This window comes from Anolis sagrei, chromosome 4 (assembly GCF_037176765.1).
Source record: "Anolis sagrei isolate rAnoSag1 chromosome 4, rAnoSag1.mat, whole genome shotgun sequence".
In the NCBI taxonomy this organism is placed as follows: Eukaryota; Metazoa; Chordata; class Lepidosauria; order Squamata; family Dactyloidae; genus Anolis; species Anolis sagrei.
In genome coordinates this window covers 12,474,762-12,501,412 of record NC_090024.1, presented here as the reverse complement: position 1 = coordinate 12,501,412, position 26,651 = coordinate 12,474,762, and the positions used below count along the sequence as shown (strand labels likewise).

Genomic DNA, 26,651 nt, shown 5'->3' with positions numbered 1-26,651 from the left:
CCTCGGTTCCAACCTTCCTTATCAATGAAGACAGCAGATATCTTGCCTCCCTATGGCATATTTAACAAACTTAGAGGTTCCCATTCATTGAAAGGTTTTCACCCTGGCTCGATGCCACACTCTCCCATCAGCTGTACTCGAAGGCCGCTACCGGAAGATCCCTTTCCCAGAGAGACTCTGCTCCTGTGACTCGGGTCATGTAGAAACAATAGAACATGTGCTCCTTCAGTGCCCGTTCTACAGGGATACCCGTGCCAGGCTTATCTTATCTCTGATAGACAAGCACCCAGGCCATTCAGGACAATTTTATACTTCCATGCTACTTATTTATTTTATTTATTTATTTCAGTTACTTATACCCCACCCTTCTCACCCCCGAGGGGAGACTCAGGGCGGCTTACAAACAACGGCACAATTCGATGCCTGAATCAATAACCAAACGATACCTACAACAATTTAGACAGTTAACAAATTAAAAACATCAGTACACAATAAAATAACATAACATAACAATCTCATGCTCAGTATTCAGAGTTCCATGTATCTATTCCATTCATCCATGTTTGTCGGCAGATCTTCCTTTAGCTGCCAGCATGTCCAAAGGCTTGGTCCCATATCCAGGTCTTCAGTTTTTTCCTGAACGTCAGAAGGGAAGTCGCTGATCTAATCTCCCCGGGGAGTGAGTTCCACAGGTGAGGGGCCACCACTGAGAAGGCCCTGCTCCTCGTCCCCGCCAACCTCACTTGTGATAGTGGCGGACGATCTTAAATTTCGAGGTGGGATGTAGAGGGAGATCCGTTCGGACAAATACACTGGGCCGGAACCGTATAGGGTTTTGTAGGTTAAAACCAGCACTTTGAATTGTGCTCGGAATTGGATTGGCAGCCAGTGGAGCTGATGTAGCAGGGGGGTGGTGTGCTCCCTGTACGTCGCTCCGGTGAGCAATCTGGCTGCTTCTCGCTGGACTAGTTGTAGTTTCAAGCAGTCTTCAAAGGCAACCCCACGTAGAGTGCGTTGCAGTAATCCAGCCGGGATGTGACAAGAGCGTGGACCACCGTGGCCAGATCTGACTTCCCAGATATTAATTCAGCTACAACCTACAATGTTGCAAAGTTCTGTGCAGCAGCATACAAAATCCATCAGGGAATGACTAGTCCCAAAAGTTAACTGTGTGTCCAGTAATCTTCTTCTCTGAATATACAATTTGGTGATGGATCTGGGCATTGTATGTTTTTACCCTGTTTCCCCTTCCCTTCCGCTCCCTCACCCATATTGTGCTTCAGTCGTTATATTTATATTTTTAATGTACCAAACATTCCAAGTTTGTATGAAAATGTGACTATTTTCTGTGCTGGTCAATGACTGAAATAAATGATTTGATTTGATTTGAGAGTGGGAAAAGTATGATGTAGGACTGTAGTGCCCAGAATCCCCCAAGGCAACACACAAGAATAAAATAAAATAATGTCTGCTCTAGCACGAAGAGCTCAACCAAGACACAGGTTCTATCTTACTCAACTTTCTGGTTCCTCCAACATTGTAACAGATGACAGCTGTGTGCCTATAAGCAGGATATGAAGGCTAACTCACTTCCCACAGATTTGCTTCTCAGAAACTGGTATTCAATGACATACAGCTTCTGAACCTGAAGATCCCACACATTTATCACCACAATGTCAGCATTGGTGAATCTATGCATTTGCTGACTCCTCTTTTGGAAAGCTCTCTCTATACCTTGTGACATCAGACTCCCTAAACTCAATATGCTTTGTGCAAAAAGGACTTTTCCTTTATTCCTAATCCACTGCTCATCAATTATCCTCCAACTTATTTTGAGGACAAGAGAGAAAGTGTTCAATATCAATTTTATCCCCATGCTACATCATTTCATAAACTCTACTCATGTCTCTTCTCTTCTTAGGCAAAATCCCTGTAACCATATACGTAAAAACAAACCTAATTAAATTCAATGGAATTTCCTTTTTCCTATATGTTATTGCTGTTAATATTAATTTCCCTGTGGTGTAACATCATGACTGTTGGACGATGACTCTGGAAAACAACATTTGATTCCTGATTATTCATGGAAGCCTGGGTGAACTTGGGAAATCATCATCTTTCAGAGGAGAAAACTTTAGACCAACTCTTGCCAAGTCATCTGAATAATAATAATAATAATAATAATAATAATAATCCTTTATTTATACCCCGCTAACATCTCCCGAAGCACTTGGTGCGGCTTACAAGAGGCCGAGGCACAACACAACAGTAAACAACATAACAAATACAACAATAAATAAACTCATAAAAGAAAACAATACAGTTGCCTTCAAGTTTCTATAAGTCAAAACCTCAACAATAAAAACTCTCAATTTTTTCCTCCAACACCACAGTTCAAAAGCATCTATCTTCCTTCACTCATCTTTCATTATGATCCAGCTCTGACATCTGTAGGTTTCTATGGGGAATACCATTGCTTTAACTATGTGGATCTTCATTGCCAGTGTGATGCCTCTACTCTTCACTATTTTATCCAGATTTGTAATTGCTCTCTTCCCAAGAAGTAAATGTCTGTGTCTGCAGTAGCCTTTGCACCTAGAAATACAAAGTCTGTCACTACCTCCACGTTTTCTCCCTCTATTTGGCAGTTATCAATCAGTCCGTTTACCAGAATCTTATATATATATATATACACACACACACACATATGTTTAACTGCAAACCAGCTTTTGCACTTTCTTCTTTCACCTTGATTAGAAGGCTCCTCAGCTCCTCCCCACTTTTGGCCATCAAAGTGGTATCATTTGCATATCTAAGGATGTTAATGTTTTTCCCAGCAATTTTAACCCCAGCCTTGCATTCGTCAAGCCCCGCACATCTCATGATGTGTTCTGCATACACGTTGAATAGGTTGGGAGAGAGTATACAACCCTGCCACAAGTAAAAGAAGTGGGGCAAAAAAATTGCAGGACCTGACAGCAAGTCCAAATAAATGCTCATTTGTAGAGGCTTTAGAAATCGGCAAGATGAGAAAGGGACATCCAGCAGAAATCTATTTTTTTAATTGACACTGGACCTTATATGCACTGATATGGATATCTAAATGTACACACAAGCAGATTTCTTATTATCTCTGCTCACCCTATTGTAAATTCAAGTTCTGTTTAATTTCATAAACATCAAAACAAAGGAATAGTTTCAGAAAGTTCTCATCGTAATTGCTTTCCAATTGTGCTTCCATTTAGCCACCTGGGTATCCATAGCTCTCTTTGTTTACAGCTTTGCTCAGATGTTTGAGATTTTAAAATGAGCACATGCACTGAAACAGTCCACGCCAGCATATAGGAACAAAGTCAACTACAGTCAAGCAAATATACTCATTTTTTGGTTAAAATTGGGTTTTATGGGCACCTTTTTAACACATGTTTTTCAATCGAAATCAGCACACATTTTCCTTAAATATCATTTAGACACCACTCCACTTTTTGTCATAATTTCCTGTGTAGAAGAGCCCTCAGTGGCATGAATAACAGCAGGAAAAAACTGGAGCTACAACACTACCAATTTTACACTGAATGCCTTTTTAAATGGAATCTTGGCATGAAATAAGCTTTTTTCACCACTGACTTGCCATTTTTCTTGAGTATGACCCTACCATCCTTTTCTCATTAACTACTGCCAGTTCAGACTCCATCAGCGTTATCTGTTGAAATAATGAAAGGAACAAAATGCATGCAGATTCAATGAATGAACATAATTGCTATGTGAATGGATCAAACATGCATTAAAGAGTCTTATCTATTGAAAGAACCAAAGAATCTCATCTCCTCTTCTGAAAGAGAAGGTAGAACATAACTTAAGAAAACCTCTTTAATAACCACAAAGTGTAACCTTATTTTTTACTTTCATCATGGCCAGAAGCTGCATCAGGAACATATAGGTTCAGAATCTCACTCATACTTTCTCAACATCCCATTGTAATCTGAATTCTAATTTTAACCTTTGATGTTGGCAGAGGGCATAATTCTGCTATTAGCTTTCCCAGTTCTTTCCATAACTAATCAATTGGTCAATTGGGTTTGGGGGATAAAGCTGCCCTTTGGCACCAATACAACTGAGGACCTGTCCAGACATTACATTTGTCTCAGGAGATCCCATAGCAAAAAGGAGAGTGGCCAAACACCATTCTCCATAAATACAGAAGCAATAGCTAGTAGGCCTGGGTAACAACGGAAAAATTTGTTTCTAAAATCAATTTGTATTTGGGGGTTTTTTTTGTTTCAATATTTAAAATAATTACAAAATGTTCCTTTTAAAAAGTTCGATATTTACGAAATTTCGTAAATGGTAAAAAATTAACGAATCGATTTCTGAAACAATAACGAATCGATTCGTTAATGGCGGACGCGACCGCGAAATACGCTAAAAAACCTCCAAAACCTTCTGAAGCTTCCCTCTCCCTCTGTTGTTGACTGTTGGTGTGATATTATATATTTTTTTCGCTAATTAAACCATAAAACTGGCCCAGACATGCGGAAATAATAACGAAACGACCTCAAAACAATAACGAAACGAATACAATATCGAAATACGAAGCATTTACAAAACGTTTTTGAAAATTCGGTTTTTTTAATAATTGCTCCAGAATGGTTCGTTATCGTTTTGTAATTGAAAAAATTAACGAATTATTAACGAATTACGAATTAACGAAACGAAACCGCCCAGCCCTAATAGCTAGTAATGGCAAAAAACCGCAAGATTTTTAGGTGTGGGAATATCCTGGATCTGAGCCAAAAATTTGCATCTTTGAATGTATGTCTCTGCACACAGACATCAAGGATTTTTTAAAATCTGGGCTTGTACCCAGGTTTAAGATGTTTATTCCTGATTAGTTGGATCCTAAAAAGAATCAGACAGTTGAGTAGAACATGGAAACTTTGTTTTTGTGGCTGAAACTTCATGAAACATGTGGAGGTCACATTTTCTCTGGCCAGGACAAAGTTGTGGCCCCCCAGTCAACTTTGTACATCATATTTATTTATTTATTTACGACATTTATATGCCGCCCCTTCTCACCCCGAAGGGGACTCAGAGTGGCTTACAAGGTATATATACATACAATATATTATTAACATAGTACAATATCAGTTTTAAATAATGCTATATTGCACTATACTTTTCACAGTAGAAGCAATAAGGAGGAGACATGTATAACCTAGGAACAACACCCTGTCTGAACAGATGGCCCTGCAGCTTATATAACCCAGAACCAGAACTTATACAATGATTCACATCTTTGCATGTTCACATCTTAAGTGGGTTTTTTAAAGAGCGCCTGGTGGAAGTCCCAAGGTGGCCATCTTGGGGGCTGCAAAATTCCACAGCAAAGCAGTAAGTGTGGGTGACGGAGACAGAAATCCTGGGACCAACAGGTCTGGACATCTCAGGTCCTGTTTTTGTTTGTTTGTTTGTTTGTTTTGCCCCTGACTAAAGTGCATGATTTAGTGCTGTCTGGAACTGCCCTGTGGGGGAAGACATTTTGCAAGAAGGTACTGAATCCCTCCTTGCACCATCAAATTAGTGAAAAAGAATCTACACTAAATAAACAAGCCTGTCTTACTAAAAGGAGTCCAATCCTTTTTTTTTTTTTTGGGGGGGGGGGGGGGTACTAAAAAATCAGGATCTTGTGGAAATTTTCTCCTTCTTCTGCCAAAACAGTACATCTGGCTTGGAAAACTATTCCTTTTGAGATAAGAAGAAAACTGCATGGGGAGGAAAACCTAGACATGTGGAAGGAAACCTAGACTCTCACCATCCCCATGATTTTCTATTACTTCCATTAAATATTACATGTTTTCTGAGTTAAACTGACATTGGCCTTCTCCATCTATATTTCAAAGTAAGAAACAGGTGTGACCACCTCTGAATAACACTGAGTATAAGATGCATTTGATGAGGTAGGGTTGATCTATGAAAGCTTATGTTACTAGATTTTTTTCTCTCCATCTAAAGGTGCTATGCAGAGGCGGCCCTAAGTAATTTTCAACGGTAAGCAAACAGTATTTTGGCACCCCGCCCCCCCCCCCCCCAACCAATTACTGATATATATTTTCTGTTCATCGTGGGAGTTCTGTGTGCCATATTTGGTTCAATTCCATCATTGGTGGAATTCAGAATGCTCTTTGATTGTAGGTGAACTATACATCCCAGTAACTACAACTTGCATATGTCAAAGTCTATTTTCCCCCAAGACCGCCTCAAGAGTGCCTCTGGGCAAAATCAACTACACTGCAAATGCTTACTTTGTGTAATAGGTTGAGCCGCACCTGGTGCTATGGGATTCCTTTACATGTTGATACCTATGTCTGTAAACACTACAGAATTATACCAGTAGCATTCACTTTAACTGCCTTGGTTCTAGCCTGAGTAGTCCTTAGATTTGTAGTCTGACAAAGGACTGAATCACTCTGGAGGACAATTCAAAATGCGTAACCTGGGCAAAGGTGGATATGTATGCTTAGAAGCAGAAAAAGTGGACTATTCCAGTTTTCTCTATTAACGAGAATTCATCTATTGTTGTCCTCCTGTAACCATCAAGTGATTCTCTAGGCCAATACAGTTAGAGATGCATGAAATAATACCAGCATCACCCAAGAGCTGCACTTTAGATGAATATCCAATCTAAGTGCAAAATTACTTTATTTCCTTAATCTCAGAGGGCAACTGTTAAAAACCAACTATCACAATGACTGTAGTGGCTGTGAAGCATGAAATGAAAGTAATACATTATAATATATACAAAGACAATAAACAGTTTGATAGGCACAAGATGGAAACAGGTGATAAAACTGATTTTAATAATGAACAAGATCCTTGGAGTTCTCAATAAAGTAGATCCTTCATTTTCACAGGGTTAAGGATACAGGTGCCAGGCAAAATGGGAAAAGATTACAAAAGAGAAAATAGCTCTAGGAATTTCTAGGTCCTACATGGTGACTCTATGTCAACTTTGATGAAGGACTTAGAGCACCTCCAAGCAGCACAAAAAGCGGGTTTTAAATGGGGGATGAAAATTCCCGGGACCTGACTGCAGGTCCCCACACATACCTGTTAGTTCTGGAATTGGGTCCCCTGCCATCCTCTGCATCATAATAAGATGGAGGGTGGACAGGGGACATCCAGCAAAAGCCTTTTTTTAAAAAAAATCACTCAATTGGATTATACAGAATATGCGATTATACACAAATGCAAATGTCATAATAAAAATATAAGCAGATTTGCATGTGTACATATTATTACGGTATATTGCTTTAAGTCCAGTGTGTGTGTGTTAAAGAAAGCCTTGCAGAAATCCTTGCAAAGTGTTGATGGTTAACTGCAGCTGCAGTTAACTAGCTCAGCTCAGCATGGCTGGGCCATGCCTCTTGAATGTAATAGTTTTGAGGCTTTTGCAAAGGGTTAGCAGTTAGCTGTTTGACTTGCTGGAGAGCAGATGCAAGAAGCTTATGCAATGGTGAAGTTGTTGTTGTTCATTCGTTCAGTCATCTCCGACTCTTCGTGACCTCATGGACCAGTCCACGCCAGAGCTCCCTGTCGGCCGTCACCACCCCCAGCTCCTTCAAGGTCAGTCCAGTCACTTCAAGGATGCCATCCATCCATCTTGCCCTTGGTCGGCCCCTCTTCCTTTTGAAGTAACTATGCACTTTTGTTATGCTCTATAATTTATAACACAGAACATTTGTTCTGTATTACTTACAGAGACAATGTAAGTGTACCAAACTGTTTTATTTTCAACTCTGCAACCAAGAGTAAAGCTCTACTGTTTATTTTTTCTGACTGGTCTGTGTCTTTGGCATTGGGTTTTTGGTCATGTTGGACATTGCTACTGCGCAACAAATTGATTCAACGCAACACATATGAGGTACCAGATCCAGCTTCTGTCAACCTAGCAGTTAAAAAACATGCAAATGTGAATATTTATTTATTTATTTATTTACTGTCCTTGTATACCGCCGTTTCTCAGCTGGCGACTCAACGCGGTTTACAACAGAATATGCAGTACACAGTATACAATTAAAACCGTAAAAAACAATACACAATATTTCACATAAATCACAATCCAATACATCTCCTAACTAAAATCGTGGTCCAATTGCATCATCCATATTACCAATCCGTAGATCAATAGATCAATAGGTACCGCTCCAGCAGGAAGGTAACGGCACTCTATGCAGTCATGCTAGCCACCTGACCTTGGAGGTGTCTACAGACAATGCTGGCTCTTCGGCTTAGAAATTGAGATAAGCACCACACCCCAGAGTCTGACACTACTGGACATAATGTCAGGGGATAATCTTTACCGTTACCTATATGAGGTTCAGCACATAACAAAGTGATTTTTTTAAATCAAAACTTCTGCTGTATGTCTCCATTTCCCAAATGTTTATTTAAGCTCTATTTAATATTTTAAAGTTTAAAATAAAGAGTTTCAGACAGTTCTAACTGCTCTCCATCCATGCTTCCTTTAAATCAGCTGTGTGTCCATTTCACAGCCTGATCATCTGATCAGTTGTTTCAGGCTTTTTAAAAGCAGACATGTGCTCCACAGGGGGAGGGAAGGAAATCAGAGTGCAGAAATATGCAATAATGTGAATATGTGCATTTTCTGGCCAGAATTGGAATAAAAGGGGAACTTTTTACTCCTAGCCCCAGCAAATTTGTAGGACTGACTGCATACAGAGAGGCCCTACATCAATTATCAAGGTCTCAAGCCATTCAGACTTGAAATTTTATCACCAGTGCATTTGAAATCAGACTGGAAGCAAACAGGTAGCCAGTGCAGTTCCTTTAAGATTGATGTTCTGTGTTGTCTATGTGCTATTTTGTTCAGAAATTTTCCTACTGTAATTTGCACCATTTGTGGTTTACAACTCATCTTCAGTGATAGCCCCACATAGAGTGCACCGCAGTAGTGTAAACAGGAAGTTACCAGTGTGTGGGCTACTGTGGATGAATTATCCCTGTCCAGAAAAAGCTGCAGATGGTGCACCAGTTGGAACTGGCACCAAGTACTCCAAAATATAGAATCTAATTGGTCTCCAGTGACAAAGTTGGGGCTAGGAATACTCCCAAGATACGCATCTACTCAATCATCCTTTTAGTTAATATCTGACTTCTTTTATTGTCTCTTATTCAGAGCATTGGAGCTTCAAGGCATTGGGCCAGCAATTTCAAAGCCTTAGCTGAATCCAATGACAAGGAGAAGTACAGTTAAGTGTAATCAGTATGCTGGTTGTACTCTACTTCAAAACCACTTATGATCTCTCCTGGCAGATTTATATAGATGTTGAAAAATATGAGTAACAAGATATAACCCACTGCTTAATGGCTGTTGGGATGAACAGGGATCACTGGAGCTGGTTCCAGAGATAGGAGCAGAATCACTGCAACATATTGCAGTAGAATGAATGCAGCTTAACACCTTTGTAACTAACTACCATAGTTCAATCTATGGAATACTGAGAATTGTAGTTTAGTGAGTCAGCACTCTTTGGCAGTCAACATGCAAAACGTTGTAAAACTAGAACTCCCATGATTCCATAGCATTGAGCCCTGACAATTAAAGTGGTGTCAAATTGCATTCATTCTACAATGTAGATAACTCATTGTTCCTAATCCATCAAATAGATACCATGATCAATGATAGCAAAAGCTACTGTAATAGCCAAAACAATCTACAGTGCATCACTTCCCATGGCTGTCGTCCAGAATAGATGGTAGTTTATTTGGTGTTGAGCCCTCTTTGAAACCAGACTGGAATGAAACCAGATAATCGCTTTTTTCTAATAACACATTTAAATTCCTTGGAACTATCAGTATCACTTGCACCTGGATCCAAAGGATAAGCAATAATAATCATAATAATAATACTTTATTTATACCCTGCTCCATCATCTCCCCAAGGGGACCTGGGGTGGCCTACATGACGCCAAACCCAGCAATACAGTAAAACAATATAACACAAGAACACAGCAGAAAATAAAGAAAATAAAAATAAAATTCAAGAACCGATATAAATAAACACACCTAATCTCTGGAACACCCTTCCTGGAGAAATAAGACAAGCCCCATCCCTCCCCTCCTTTCGTAAGAGCCTGAAGACCTGGTGGTTTAAACAAACCTTTGAGAACGACTAGTTCTAGCTCAGCCCCAGATACTGTTGAAATTGGCCATATCTTCTTCTTCCAATTACCCCGATCACTCTCTTCTTTTAGGCCTTGGAAATGTACAGCCATAGACTCTACCTAATTTCCTGGGCCTCCTAAAATTGCAGTAGCCCGGCCCGGCCTTTTAAACTGCCTTGATCAGGCATGATTATTTTAAATATATGTGCTATTGTGGTTTTAATGCTTATACTGTCTTGTTAATTTTATGTTTATGCCATTTTTCTTGTATGTATTGATTATGTTACTGAGTCCCCTTGGGGAGATAGAGCAGTATATAAATAAAGTTTTGTTGTTGTTGTTGTTGTTGTTGTATAAAATCAGAACATTAGAACACAGAAAATTGATCACAGTGGGCAGGGCCAGTTACAAGAGACTAAAAATTTAAAAAACACTGGGTGAGAGAGCAATGCAATGTATCAGGACAATGCCATATCCCCCGTCAAGGTACCTAGCACCTCTTTCTCTCACACAGACTCTGATTTATCACCTTGCGAGTCTTCCTGAACAATCCATCTCTGCTCAACTTTTTTAGTCAAGACTTACATGTGGTGTCACAGACAAATTCAAGCAAGTTGACCACATTATCAGGCTCAAACGGGTTCCAAGAAACCTTCCAGATGGAGCACTTGGCACTTCCTCACACTCTGCCATAAATGTGTATCAAGTTCTGGGTGAATATTGCGCTACTTTCTCCTTGAAATCCCTGGCAAATTTCTGGTTTCTCTGACACTGACCACAACAGTATCCTTGTCACTCTGAATATTTTTTTCTGGCTGGAGAAATGCATTTCACTGATATATTAACCCACTTGCCAGCAACTGCCTCAAAGAACCCATGCTAGTTAGGATAACCAATAGTATTCAGGACCATATCAAAATTCATCATGCAGTACTCTGACTTGGCACTCTGGAACTCTCTGCCCCGGAGTGTGGTGGAGGCTCCTTCTTTGGAAGCTTTTAAACAGAGGCTAGATGGCCATCTGTCAGGGGTGATTTGAATGCAATATTCCTGCTTCTTGGCAGGGGGTTGGACTGGATGGCCCATGAGGTCTCTTCCAACTCTTTGATTCTATGATTCTATGATGTCACCGACTGCATTGTTATTGAATTCCAATCTGAGATGAAGGCAGCATATAAATTTAATAAATAATTACCATAAACTGCTCTCTCGTTTAGTCTCTCTCACATGCATAAACTCAAATGAAAGTGTCTGAAATAATTTTATTGAAGTTTGTAATCCCATAATAATTAAGATAATTCATAAATTGTATTTCTTGCATTTCATGCCCTGAAGTGCCTCTATCTAAGAGCCAAACTTTAATTCAAAATAAAATGTAGGCATTCCAATATAAATGCTAGGTCACCAACACCCATTCCTCATTAGCATGTGTTGATGAAATGCTTACTTAGCTCCATCCCTCATCTTGCTTCCATATGCACTCTCTTTATTATGTGGTACAGGTCTTTTGGAGACATGCACGAAGTGGATTAAAGTGTTACAATTGATTTATCATGGCCAAGGATGAAATGATGTGGCAGTATTTCTCCTCCTCTGGATATATTTCATTGGGAAAGTGGGAGGGATGTGTCCTTAAATCTTCAGTCTTCAAGATGGAAAAGTAATCCAGCACAAGGCTGAGAGCCTCAGCAGTTGCTTGCTGAACTATGCATTTTCATTCTCCAGTTTTTGTCACTGTGAGTGGTTTTTTCAGTGTTTAAGAAAGAGACAATACTTCCCTCTGGCCATAATATGTGATGGAAGAGGAAAATCGCCTTGATGCTTGAGGAAAGGGGAGACTTATGCTGCTATTAACTATTACAAAAAATAAACAAGAAGAATTGAACCGCAGAAGTGGCACATAGCCTTTTCACTGTTATCTGAAAACCTAAAATAACTCGTGTTGGAAAATGTTCACAAAGGGAAAATCACCTCTTCACCTAGAGTAGAATTGGAAATAAATCCAGACTGAAACACATGAGAATTAAATTGGCAAAGAAAGCCAAAAGGATTTGGAGGGGATAAACAAAATGTTGTCAGATGGGATCCTGCAGAAAGCAAAGCTGGGCAGATTTCTATAGTGGAGTAGTGGAGTAGTGGAGAAGGGGAGGGAAAAGAAATTGTGCTTTAGATACTTTTGCAAAAAAACACAAGCCATTCAGGACATCTAATCCATCATTCTTTCTCTAGTTGTGAAAAATGGATGGGTTAGGAAGCTTGCAAACCATACCAAATAAAGCCTTACCAGAATGAAACACGAACTGCCAAATCTTTTGGATAAATTTGGAAATATTCATTGATTTGGACATACTTTTCATCATTAATATTCAGACCATTTGTTTGTTTTGCAAGCACAAGCAGCAAACTCTCTTTGGTGGGGGCGATGGTGCTGAGCGGCCATTGCAGCAATACTTGCTGCATCATGTTTCTCAGCCAATCAGAAGACTAGTTCTGTCTATTCTTCTCCCCTCTTGTGCTGCGCACTGTTTTGGACTTCAAATCCCAGAAATCCCTGTTGTAGTTGGCTTGTTTTTTAAAATGTTGTTGGTAAAAATATTAAAATGTTTCTCCTAATCATCTGGAATCTTCCCGAAAACAAACGAGGACACCCAAAATTTGAAATGAAAACAGAATGGATTTCTGCCTTTTTGCACACTCCAAGTATTTAGGACTTCAACTCCAAGAAGCCATAGCCAGCTTGAACAACTCCCAGGAATTCTGAAGGCAGAAGTCCAACACATACGGAAGCCCTAGCATTGGAACCACTGCAGTCTTTGAGGGAATCCAGTATCCCATTGCTTAGCCTGATCATCCAAAAAGTGGAGGCCTCCTCTTTGAAACTGACAGCCACAAAATATCTTTATTGGCACACATTTTTGTTTTGGTTCCATCCACTAGAATCTTGAGATTTGTAATTTTACGAAACACTAAAGATTTCTGATTGACAGTTCTAATAATCCTTCCCTATACTTCACAGCTTGAAACAATGACGGTTAACCATGAAAATGAACAAAATCTGGCTACTAGTATTAAAAAAACTCTAAAATTAAAACAGCACAACAACAGAGAGGAAGCAAACAAGGACATCTAATTACCTCTCAACAAAAGTTTGCTCTAGGCACTGTCAGGCCATTATATGCTAATCAAGGTGGTCAGTTGAAACATTCACACCTAGCTCCAGCAGACAAGAGTCCTTTGTCTCACCCTGGTCATTCCACAGATATATAAACCCTTTTTCCTAGTTCCAAAACACCTCACTACCTCTGAGGATGCTTGCCATAGATGCAGGTGAAACGTCAGGAGATAATGTCTCTAGACCATGGCCATATAGCCTGAAAAAAACTACAACAACCCAGTGATTCTAGCCATGAAAGCCTTCGACAATACAATGACAGTTAAAATGGGATTATACCGGTATAATTATGTAGTGTGAATGGGCCACAATTTTGTTTCCCCCATTGGTCAATGGAATACATCAGAGCAACTCAGTCTTTCCTCATGTTGTTACAAAGTAACAATGAGCAAGCCCTCCAAAACTATTGTCAGAAGTGTCTGCAGATGAAACCAAAGACTTAAAGTAGTTCTACCTCAACCAAAATCAATTAGAACAATCATGGTCTCAATCCCATTGTAAGTCTTGACTAGACCAAAACCTTTTAATCAATGCCCCCCCCCCCCTTCAACAGTTGGTTCATGTTTCTGCTTTAGCTCAGACTGAGACTCAAGCATGCATGAAATAATGACATTTTCTGAGTGAATCCTGGTGTCTGGGAAAATGGGGGTAGATCTTGTACATAAGTTCTCAAAATGCTTCCTACAGATGCTCCTTTGTGAAAGCACCCTCTTCCTCTTCATCTATCTTATCTACCTCACACAACAGTAAATATTCTGTCTTACTTCCAGCATTTGCAACAAAGGTAGGTCACAACATAATTTGAATAAGGAACTAGTACAACTAAAAACACATTGGCCAAGATGCTGTCGGCATTGTATGTTTGTGTAAGCCTCCACCCCTCTGGAAGTAAACTGACATTTCTGAATAAAGCACAATATCCAGATTCAGTTAAGGATCAAGGAAATAAAGTTGTGCACAGGGTGCCATTATCCATGTAGATAGACATCTGGCTGTGTATCGTTATACAGTGTTACCATTCAACACTAAGGTTTAATAATAATACAATCAACATGTAAAGCTTTGCAGTAAAACAATCCTGAAGTAGGATCTCTTCCAGCAATCTATGTTATGGAAACAGAGTTAAACCAATCATCACAGTATCTACCTCACATCACAAACAGTGTTATAACACATTAAAGCCACTCCACAAGTGTAGTTCCCTTTAAAAACTTGAGAGAAACCATGAAGGAAGCCCATCTCTCCTTCCCTTCATTTAGCAGCTGAATAAAGGTTTCCAGAGAAAATGTGGTGAAAGTACTATTGTCTTCCTTTCTACCTCTTTGATAGATAGAGTAACTTGGTCAACCACCATAGTCCTTGGAGACCAACCACTGGGCTTTAAGGTTCATTTTTTACCTTGTGCATCAAGGGCAGAAAAGATTAAGATAGACAGAGAAAAAGAGAGAGATGCCACGAAGATGCCATTGTTCCTATACCTTCTATTAATTGAACAAAAAGGACTGATCATAGAATCATAGAATCAAAGAGTTGGAAGAGACCTCATGGGCCATCCAGTCCAACCCCCTGCCAAGAAGCAGGAATATTGCATTCAAATCACCCCTGACAGGTGGCCATCCAGCCTCTGTTTAAAAGCTTCCAAAGAAGGAGCCTCCACCACACTCCGGGGCAGAGAGTTGCACTGCTGAATGGCTCTCACAGTCAGGAAGTTCTTCCTCATGTTCAGATGGAATCTCCTCTCTTGTAGTTTGAAGCCATCCTGAGAGGTTGCTGGACAAGGACAGGAAAGGAGGACATGAAAAGAAAGAATTCTTCTACATTTTAGATTGTATTCTGAATTGGGGGGGGGGGGGGGTCATGGCTCTTTTAAGGCAGGCTTTTCAAAGCTTCCAAAGTGCAAATCCAAACTCACAAGAATTTCACCAATGTCTTTGCTTCACAGCAACCACCATTTTGTAGCCTTCTGCTGTTGAACCCAAGGTTAACAACAAAAATTGTGTGTGCTATCTTACACCATTCCTATTCAAGTAAACAGAGCAAAGAGAATATAATTCATGAATGCATGAAGATATAAAGTGCATCTGAGCACACATTAGTTATCTTTAAATAGCATTCTTTAAATCACCCTGTCTACATTGAAGGTTTAATATGGTTCTCCCCATACCACAAATTATGGTACCTGTAAAATTTGGATTTTTGAGATTTTATCAGTTCATTTTTAAGGGGGGGGGGGGGTTTGACAAAAGTCTTGTCAAAAATATTACGTAAACTGGATGACAGCATTCAATTTTATTTTCCTTTAATCACATTGATTTTGGGGGAAGAGGAAGCTGACATCTTTGACCACTTCTAGTTTAGATACACAAAAAGAATGAATAGAGATTATTCATGTTCTAAAAATAAAAGATCATGCACCAGAGGAGATAGACTGAAGGTTTATGTGTCATATAACACACAATTAATAGACTGTAAAACTCGACACAGTTATCTTCTAATGGATGCTAACAGAAATGGTATTTTAAATTGGGTTGTGGTAAATACACTGAGTACATTAATGTCAATGAGCTATGATAATTAAGTGCAGCGTCACAGTTTGAGATAGGTGGTCTTTTTTACAATCTGGACCTGACAATTAATGTGGGATCTAGAATGAATACCACAATGAGAATTTCTGAGTTGCATACTGGGTTGTACTGGTTTTGTCTATTAGCATTACTGTTTCTATGAAACATAGAAATCTTCTTCTACCCTCCAAAATAGAGAAAGATAGACATGTTATTCTTCCAGTCATTGGTCTTGGGAGGAACAGGATGTAGTCCTAATCAACTTCTTGACCACCACAACCTACACACACCAGCAAAGAAAAAATAGCTTGTGGAGAAATGTACACTAAGGATATTATTAAAACAGGAATAATATTTTGTTGGTGTGTGTTAGCTGCATTGCTGAAAAGATATCGTGCTACTTAAGGAAGTAGATAAATTGTACTTAAACAGTCCAAGAATAATCCATATAAAATTCTGTAATGACAGGGTTGTTGTAGGTTTTTCAAACTATATGGCCATGTTCTAGAAGCATTCTCTCCTGATGTTTCGCCTGCATCTATGGCAGGCATCCTCAGAGATTGTGAGGTCTGTTGGAAACTAGGAAAATTGGGTTTATATATCTTTGGAATGTCCAGGGTGGGAGAAAGAACTCTTGTCTGCTGGAGCTAAGTGTGAATATTTTAGCTGGCCACCTTGATTAGCATTTAATGCCCTGACAGTTTTTAGGTCTGACTCTTTACTGCCTGGGGAAATCCTTTGTTGAGAGAATCAGCTGTTCCTGATTGTTTCTTGTCTGGAGTTTCCCTGTGTTTGAGTTTTGTTCTTTATTTACTGTTATAAAAAGGAAAGATAAGATGATAATGTATATGCAAAGAACTGAAGGAGGAGCTTGAAACGTTAGGAGAGAATGCTTCTAGAACACAACCATATAGCCTGAAAAACCTACAACAACCCAGTGATTCTGGCCATGAAAGCCTTAGACAATACATCTGCAATGACAACTTACATTTTTGAATGGAGATGCAATGTCCTTCCACTCATACAACACATACACAGAGTGTTTCAGTTTGCATTGTCAGCTGAAAAAATAAAAAGCAGTTCCCTAGAGTCAGACCACTGGCTAAGATCATCTGGTATACCACAAACAGAGCCTAGAAATTACTTGCAAAAAAGTTTTGCAATGAATTGTGACCTCCCGTGAAAGTTCAAGTTTCACAGACATTATATACTGGCTGTCCACTACACCTGTCACTTGGCCACCTCACATGGGAGTAGAAGGCTGTGGGAGGTGATTTACTCCCACCATGAAGCAGCAGGAGATAGAATGGAATTTCCCCCATGGGAGATAGTGAGATAGCAAATCATTTTACCTCCAGTAGTAGGGTAAAAAAGGAAAGATAAGATGACAATGTATATGCAAAGAAGGAGGAGCTTGAAATTCCCCCTCCCACACAATTTCTCCTCTTCCTCCTCCTCCTCCTCCTCCTCCTCCTCCTCCTCCTCCTCCTCATCCACCTGCTCCTCCAGTGCCTAAGAGTCCTTGTGCGTAAGCCCCATTCTTTACCCTTCCTATTTCTTTTCTTCAACCCAGGCACCTTTAGCAACATTGCACTCATTATTTCCTTACTGGAGCAGTTTCAGTAGACCTGGCAGAGGAACATTAAAGGGAATGAAATGGAGTCAGCAAACCCATCCAGCAAAGACAAAGCAGAAGTGGTACTTCTCCACAATGCATGCTTCTTCATTTCCTATTACACTCTTGAGTGTAAGAGACTCTAAAATTACCCTGCAAATTGGGTTTAGTAAGCAGGAAACATCCCAAAGTGAGATCAGGGCCATATTTGTCACTTCTCTGCACTCTACTTCAAGATGTGACCATCTCACCCAGCATCATTATCTCTGGAATCAAGCAAAATTGAATTCAATAAAAAACACAGTGTGTACTTTCACTGGATTTAGTAGGGATATTGCACTCTCTCTTGGAGTTTCATGGGATATTTAGAATTATCTGCTAGAGAGCTCCAATATTTGAAGTTCAGAAGACACTAGAACCAGTGACAAACTCTAAGAACTTCCTCAAACTAAAAATCCTAGAATTCTAGATAATAGATTAATTGTATCCATCTGCAACAGCTGTGTAGTTATGATAACCATTTGTTGTTACGTGGCTTCAATCATATTCAATTTATAGCAACTCTAAGGCAAATCTGTCATAGTGTATGACTTGTCTAGGGTCATCCACTAGGTTTCTATGGCCAAGATGGGATTCAAACCTTGGCTTCTGGAGTCCAACCCTCAAACCACTACACCACTTCTGAAAAGACATGTATATTATTGTACTCTATATAATTTCATTTCCAAGGATAAATGGATACACTCCACTCTAATCCAGTTCTTTCCACATTTAGGAGAGTCTTGCCATGAGCAAGCCCATCACAGTTCACTTCATATTTTCCTTTTGGCAAAATTCTAGAGATTTGCAAGACATCATTCAGCCAATATGTTTTGCAATCCTTCTTTACATGCTTGCTGATTTCTCAAACTAGTCTTGCCTCAGGTTTTGCTCTTAGGGAATCCTAATGGCAAAACAAAGTATCTGCATTATGGTCTGCATTCTCAGCTCAGAAAACTGGAACCCTTTGATTTTTTTTAAAAAAAATGCTGGAGTGACTGTGTTGACCATTAAAATGGCATCAAACCTATGATTGCCATAGAACATAAAAAGCTTTGGTTACAGTCTACAACGGCTAAGATTAAATATCCATCCCTTCCATTCTGCCGCCTTCTGATTTTTTTAAAATCTCAAGTTGTTTTCATTGAATTTATGATAAACAAGTCAAACATAATTCTCTGCTAATTGAAGTGGGAAAATTCAGTAGGTACAGGTGTTCCCAATATGGAAAAGATAATGGTGTGCCTCTCAGGAAAAAAGAGGTGGCAATCATAATTCAATCATACAAACATGATTGAATACACTGGGATTTAAAACAGACACCTAAGATCCAAGCAATCCAAACCTTCTGCCTGGATGATCGATTCTGTCCATACTGCTATCACTCACACTTATTTTTTTTCTCAAACCCCTCTTTCTGTTGGATATATCAAGAAATTTACAATTTTTGCAAGTTCCACCCCCAGTTGTAATGTACACTCATGTTTACTTTCAGCTTTAGCTTCCTGACTGCATGAATTCATAAAATTCTTTAAAAAATAGCAAGACATCAGTGATCTGAAATGCTACATGGAATTTATCATTCTGAATGAATGTCGTTGTTGTCATGCGACTACTCTTAATTAATGTCAGGAATGAAAGGAGACGAAGTCCTACATCTGTGGTTGGTGAATCATAACAGCAGTGACATAAACCATTTCATGGTAGGACATAAAGCACATTGTGCATTTACAGATCAGACACAACTTCATATCAGCATCCAGGGAGTATCCTGAATGTTGTGATCATTTAAAGTTTGATTAAAAGGCTTTTATTTCCATTTTGGGGTAGATAAAAACTTCACTGTAGATGTGTAGCTTTTCAGTACAAATGTCTTGTTCAGTTGAGACTTGCTAGCTCCCACTAACTCTATTGGGACTTACTTCATGATACATCTGCATAGAATCACAACCTCAGAATAGTAGGTTTGGAAGAAGGCAGTCAGAAGGTTTGCCCAAAAACTGATCGATTTACAATCCAAATACTAGATTGAACGACTGCCTAGCACACATCAAATGATACCAAATATATGGTGCGCACATGCACTGCAAGGAAAAGATCACAAGTTCAATATTTTGAGGTAAGAGAGACAGGTAAGAGAGACAAGACCTTGAGTAGATAGCACTATGTTAGCTAGACAATGTACAGTCTAGTATACGGCATCTATATGTGTTTGTGTATATTCAAGGTTACAGCTGACCTACTATCCCATGAACTTACTATCCAGAATTATAAGATAGACTTTTTGCTTATTTTGTTTCCCTTTTCACTATGCAATGCAAGCTTTCTGGAGCGATGCCATCACTTTACCTTTACTCTCCTTTCCTCTTCTCCTTTTTCTTTCCCTTTGTAAAATCATCCTATTTTACAAAGGCCAGGAAAATATTTTCCTTCAGATATTTAATCAGATATGATAGATCAGTTTTAACTGATGGATTTGGCATGAAGTAGATTATTTTTTTTAAAAAGGGATTATCTCTTTCTGTGTCATTCCTCTTTTTCCAAGCAAATGCCCCTTTTCTATTTTGAAACACTCTGCAAGAACATTTCTTTATTTATGTATTCCCTCCCTCATCACCAACATACATTTTCTCTTTGAATGTATTTGATTATTATTAGATGACAGTCCTGAAGGAAAAGGGAACAAGGGATGCTTTGGAGCAAAAATAGACATTGCCAAGAGGGGAAAAAAATCATCTCCGTCTCTTTCAAATGATTACTCAGTAGATTTGAAAGACACAAAAATATGAGTAACACAATCAAGGATGGAGAGTTGGCAAAGAGTAGGAGGATGGAGGTTTTACCTGGGTCTTCTTTGGATCATCTGCAGTGCACCGTCTTCAACTCTCTCCCTTCCTCTCTCTCTCTTAGTCTCTCTTCGTTCTTTTCTATCTGTCCATCTTCCAGAAAATGACAGTGTAGCGGCTGCTGCACCTCATCTCGGTCCTGGCAGCTGAGTTGGTCGACAAAGCCGGCTTGTTACATTGCAGCCAATGCTACCAGGCTCTGTCTCCGACCAAGGCTGCTGCTGTTCCTGGTACTGGGGACGTTAAAGAGGAGGAAGAGGAGGAGGAGGAGGAGTGGGGAGGGGGAGGAGAGGAGCGGATGGAGCTGATGCTGTTGCCATGGTGATGGGATTCAGCATCACTACACGGTGCAACAGCTGCTAGAACTCCTGGTTCCTTTACAGACAGGACCCAAGGAAAGCTGAAGTGCCATCTGAAAGTAACCTTAATGCAAAAGTCTTCCTTTCATCAGACAATTCACCATATCTTGCTTACATGCAGCAGTCGCTCATTAGGGATGGAGCTCCTAACAAAGATCCTATTGTTTGGAGAGATACAAGGGAAGGAAAAAGAGTTTGCAGACTCTGGGAACAGAAAGAACCTTGGGGAAAGTGCCTAGAGGTGTTAGACCTGATGTTCTTGAGAAAAGGACACTAAAAAGAAAGCTCATTCTTCAATGTCCTTCAGAGTTTCAAACACAGATAAGACAGGCAACCAAGAGAAAGCCAACCTCTGAAATTAGTGAGGTGGGGATGAACTTGCAGAGTTTACAGACAGAAGAAAAAGCCTTCTTAGGGGCTGCTTTCAAATACTGGAAATTCTTTCCATGGGAGGCAAAGTTGGCCTTCTCCCTGCTTTTCTTTAACCAGAGAACAAAGACATTTCTATCCAAGCATACTCTTAAGATATAGTTCCTGTCAGGGAGGTCACAAACGTGGTTGCTAGAAACAATATCATACGAAAGCTGACTGGCACAACCTGGGGATCACAACAAGATACAGTGAAGACATCTGCCCTTGCGCTATGCTACTCTGCTGCTGATTACACATGCCCAGTGTGGAACACATCTCACCACACTAAAACAGTGGATGTGGCTCTTAATGCGACATGCCGCATTATCACAGGGTGTCTACGCCCTACACCACTGGAGAAATTACACTGTTTAGCCGGTATTGCACCACCTGACATCTGCCGGGAAGTTGCAGCCAATAGTGAAAGGACCAAGGCAGAGACATCTTCAGCTCATCCCTTGTTTGGGTATCAGCCAGGACGTCAACAACTTAAATCAAAAAATAGTTTTCTTAGATCTACACAGACACTCGCTGGAACATCCCAGCAAGCAAGAGTCCAAAAGTGGCAGGCTCAAACCCAGCACCTCAATCCGTGGGTGATACCAGATGAGAGACTCCCACCTGGGCACACAGAAGACCTGGGCGACTTGGAAGGCGCTGAACAGTCTGTGCTCTGGCACCATGAGATGCAGAGCCAATCTTAAGAAATGGGGCTACAAAGTTGAATCCTCGACATGCGAGTGTGGAGAAGAGCAAACCACTGACCACCTGCTGCAATGCAACCTGAGCCCTGCCACATGCACAATGGAGGACCTTCTTGCTGCAACACCAGAAGCACTCCAAGTGGCCAGATACTGGTCAAAGGACATTTAATCTGCTACCAAGTTTGCAAAATTTGTGTTTTGTTTTTTTATCTGTTTGTTTGTTTTGTTCTGTTAGAAATGTAATACAATATTCTGGTTGCAGATGACACGATAAATAAAAGGGAGGACACAGGAGTGCATTCTCTGTTGCTTTTTATTTAATGCATGTATGTTTTGTATAGTACCATATACCATTAAGCCAGCATTTCTTGCCATGGGGGTCGCAAGGGGGGCATCAGAGGGGTAAGGAAAGACCATCAGAAAACACAGTATTTTCTGTTGGTCATATGAGTTCTGTGTGGGAAGTTTGGCCCAATTCTATCATTGGTGGGTTTCAGAATGCTCTTTGATTGTAGGTGAACTATAAATCCCAGCAATTACATTTCCCAAATGTCAAGATCGATTTTCCCAAACTCCACCAATGCTCATATTTAGGCACATTGAGTATTTGTGCCAAGTTTGATCCAGATCCATCATTGTTTGTCCACAGTGCTCTCTGGATGTAGATGAACTATAACTCCAAAACTCAAGGTCAATGCCCATCAAACCCTTCCAGTATTTTCTGTTGGTCATGGGAGTTCTGTGTGCCAAGTTTGCTTCAGTTCTATCATTGGTGGAGTTCAGAGTGCTCTTTGATTCTAGGTTAATTATAAATCCCAGCAACTACAACTCCTAAATGAATCCCACCAGTATTCAAATTTGGGCATTATCAGGTATTTGTGCCAAATTTGGTCCAGTGAATGAAAATACATCCTGCATATTAGATATTTAATTTTACATTATTCTTAACAGTAGCAAAATTACAGTTATGAAGTAATAATGAAAATAATTGTGTGGCTGGGGGGTCACCACAACATGAGGAACTGCATTAAGGGGTCGTGGCATTAGGAAGGCTGAGATCCACTGCATTAAGCTGTCATGCAGAGAGGAGGGGGGTAGAAGATGTTATTTTGTTATGCATTTGTAACTATCCAGGTGATGTAAGATATCAGAAATGTTTCTTAAGGGTCAGAAAGCCCTCACTAGTGAGGATCTTTACAGTATAGGATTATGCTATCTACCTCTTCTTTGTGGTTTCGTCTACATTTGTAGGATAAATGAAGTTTGACCACACTAGAACTACTATGACTCAGTGTTATGGTATCCTGGTAGTTGTAGTTTGGTTTCCCTAGATCTAGACACTAAGTAATGCTACCCCTCTATTCTGCTTTGGTTAGACCACACCTGGAATATTGTGTCCAATTCTGGGCACCACAATTCAAGAGAGATATTCACAAGCTGGAATGTGTCCAGAGGAGGGTGACTAAAATGATCAAGGGTCTGGAGAACAAGCCCTATGAGGAGCAGCTTAAGGAGCTGGGCATGTTTAGCCTGAAGAAGAGAAGGCTGAGAGGAGATATGATAGCCATGTATAAATATGTGAGAGGAAGCCACAGGGAGAAGGGAGCAAGCTTGTTTTCTGCTTCCCTGGAGACTAGAACACGAAACATTGGCTTCAAACTACAAGAGAGGAGAATCCATCTGAACAAGAGGAAGAACTTCCTGACTGTGAGAGCTGTTCAGCAGTGGAACTCTCTGCCCCGGAGCGTGGTGGAGGCTCCTTCTTTGGAAGCTTTTAAACAGTGGTTGGATGGGCATCTGTCAGGAGTGATTTGAATGCAATATTCTTGCTTCTTGGCAGGGGTTTGGACTGGATGGCCAATGAGGTCTCTTCCAACTCTTTGAGTCTATGATTCTAAAGGGACAAACACTTTTCGGAAGAGAAGACAAGAGACTTTGTAAAACTACAACTTGCAAGATCCCATAGCATTGAACCTTGGTAGTTAAAGTGGGATCAAACTATATTCATTCTATAGTACAGATGCACTCTGTAAATGGCCATAAAAGCCAACTCCCTCCTCCTCCTCACACCTTGAGGTGTTGTGTTCCATAGGGTTAAGTACTGAGCTAATTTGATTAGGAATGCTATCAGGCAATTCATGATGTGCTCCAGTGATGGAACTTCTATCAATTCTCTCAAAATTAATTAAGGCAAAAAGCAAGAGAGCAAGAGAAGTGTAAGTCTCGCTAGGCCAAATATGAACCTGAAAATCTGCCAAAGAACCCATAATTGTTGAATATGATTATTCACAAAGTGCAAAAGCTTTACTCGTTTATTGCCTTTCTAACCATTTATCTCTGTAGGAAAGGACTTTGGCTAGATTTCTTAGAACATTGCAGTGACGTCAGTGGGAAAAAATAGTAGTTCATTATGGACAGTTGTTGCTGAGCTAGTATCAGAAAATAAGCACTGGATACCTTTTTTTGAAAACTCAGCTCTTTGATTACAGTTCCACTTTGGTATGGTGAGCATCTTGAAATGTTCTTACAAAATGTGCTATTAAACCTAATAAATGTCTTCTGCCCCTCCCCCTAAAAATCTGACCAAAGAGAAAAATAAGCCTATGGATGGGGCTACAGCTGAATCATTTTTACAGCTATTGAACTGAAATGTGTTTTTAAAATGTTGTTTCTTTTGAGCATTGGACATCTCCTGCTTTGCCATAGAAACTCACTGGGTAGCTTTGAATAAGTCATGCATGCTCAAACTGCTCCCAAAAAACTCTTGATATGCTTTAGCTCAGGGTCACCATTGTGGAAGGCACACAACGGTTGCATCTACACTGTATAATTAATCCAATTTGACATTATTTTAACTACCATAGTTCAATGTTGTAAAATTCTGGGAACCTTAGTCTGGGGAGACACCAGCACTCAACCAGCACTGCTGGTGGAGTTCAGAACCAGCCTACTCGAGGGACCACATCTTCTACTACGAACCCACATAAGCTCTGAAATCATCATTTGTTAAATTTGACTTGAATGGTGTGTATTTGTGTTTGCTGTGTTTATATTAGGTTTTTGTTGTATTTTTAAGTTATGTAATTGTACTATGACCTACAAAACCCTATACGGTTCTGGCCCAGCATACCTGTCCAAACGCATCTCCATCTATGTCCCACCTCGGAGTTTGAGATCTTCTGGGGAGGCCCTGCTCTCGACCCCACCTCTATCACAAGTGAGATTGGTGGGGACAAGGAGCAGGGCCTTCTCGGTGGTGGCTCCTCACCTGTGGAATTCACTGCCCGGGGAAATTAGGTCATCAACATCCCTCCTCTCTTTCAGAAGGAAATTTAAAACATGGTTGTGGGGCCAGGCTTTCGGGTAATCTGGCGGTTAGATAAGGACAATGACGACCAGAATCAATAGTACTTGACAATGTGGAATGAATTTACGGACTCTGAGATGGCGAACGCTGAGCATTAGAGTGTTTTTATTGATTTTGATGTATATACTGACTGTTTTAATTGTTATAATTGCGGTTTACATGTTTTATCCATAGTTATGTTTATGCTGGCGTCGAAGTGTGCCTTTGTAAGCCGCCCTGAGTCCCCCCTCGGGGGTTGAGAAGGGCGGGGTAGAAATGCCCAAAATAATAATAATAAATAATAATTTTGTCATTTTTTACCATTGTATGCCATTTTGAATCCCACCCGTGGGAGAGAAATCGAATAATAATAATAATAATAATAATAATAATAATAATAATTCGATTTATAATAGTTCAACTTGTGATTTTGTGATACGAAATCCAGAATATAGATCTTGTTTGCTGTGACATACCGTACTTTTGTGTCAATAATAATAATAATAATAATAATGATAATAATCGACTTGTAGTTTTGCTACGAAATCCAGCATATAGATTTCATTTGTTGTGACATACTGTGCTTTTGTGTCAGTAAAATAATAATTGGAGGAGAAAATTAAAAACCTTGATTCCATAGCATTGAGCCATAGAAGTTAAAGTGATGTTAAATTGCAGTAATTGTACAGTGTAGATGCACCCAACAACTATAACATCGAAATTATACTACTAATTCAATATTAGCTGAAGAGACCATCAATGGAGTGGCATCAAGTGAATTCTGATGGAATCAAGAGCAACAGCCATCTTGGAGAAGTGGTATGACGACACCGTATGTAGGAGTGGGTTGAATTAAATTTGAATAGAAGTGGGAAGGATCCTTCTATGCCCTCAGCAAATAAAATCTGGGTTTAAAAAAATGTTCTGCATTACTTTTGGAGAGATTCTCATAGAAAAGTAAAAGGTCATGAGAGTCCATTAGACTGGTATAATTGTCTTGGGGAAAACTTTAAGATGTAGCCTAGAGAGAAAACATATATTCGCTACATAATCTTTTCAGGTCTCATAACTAGGATGAGTACTTAAGAGCATTCTTGAGCCAACTGACTTATGGCACTACAGGGAAAGATGCTCCAGTGTTTTACTACATTATTATTTGTCAAGCTGTAGAAAATATACATATAAATTGCCAGAGTAGACAGATGGGACTTTTTGTTTTCCCGGGTGGTTTTCAACTGCTTTCAGAGCTAACAATGCAAAAGTACCAGTTGGTGCTTAATAATTATATTGTTCTTTCCACCAGTCGAAGTTTGCTGACAAAACCTTCAAAAGCAATTTACATCAAATTCACCATTACTCTGATTCTGTACAACCAATATGAGAAACAGTCTTCCACATCAACACCCAGGTA

The 26,651-nt window shown here is 39.8% G+C and overlaps 1 protein-coding gene across 2 annotated transcripts in view; it reads right to left on the bottom strand.

The window, feature by feature from the left end:
- Window positions 1-20,691, bottom strand: part of FAM135B (family with sequence similarity 135 member B) — a 477,503-nt gene extending 456,812 nt beyond the window's left edge. For both annotated transcript variants that reach the window (XR_010909793.1, XM_060775909.2), the window contains exon 1: window positions 20,418-20,691. The gene's annotated coding sequence lies outside the window, so the exon portion shown is untranslated. The remainder of the gene's footprint in view (window positions 1-20,417) is intronic.
- Window positions 20,692-26,651: the final 5,960 nt, after the last annotated feature.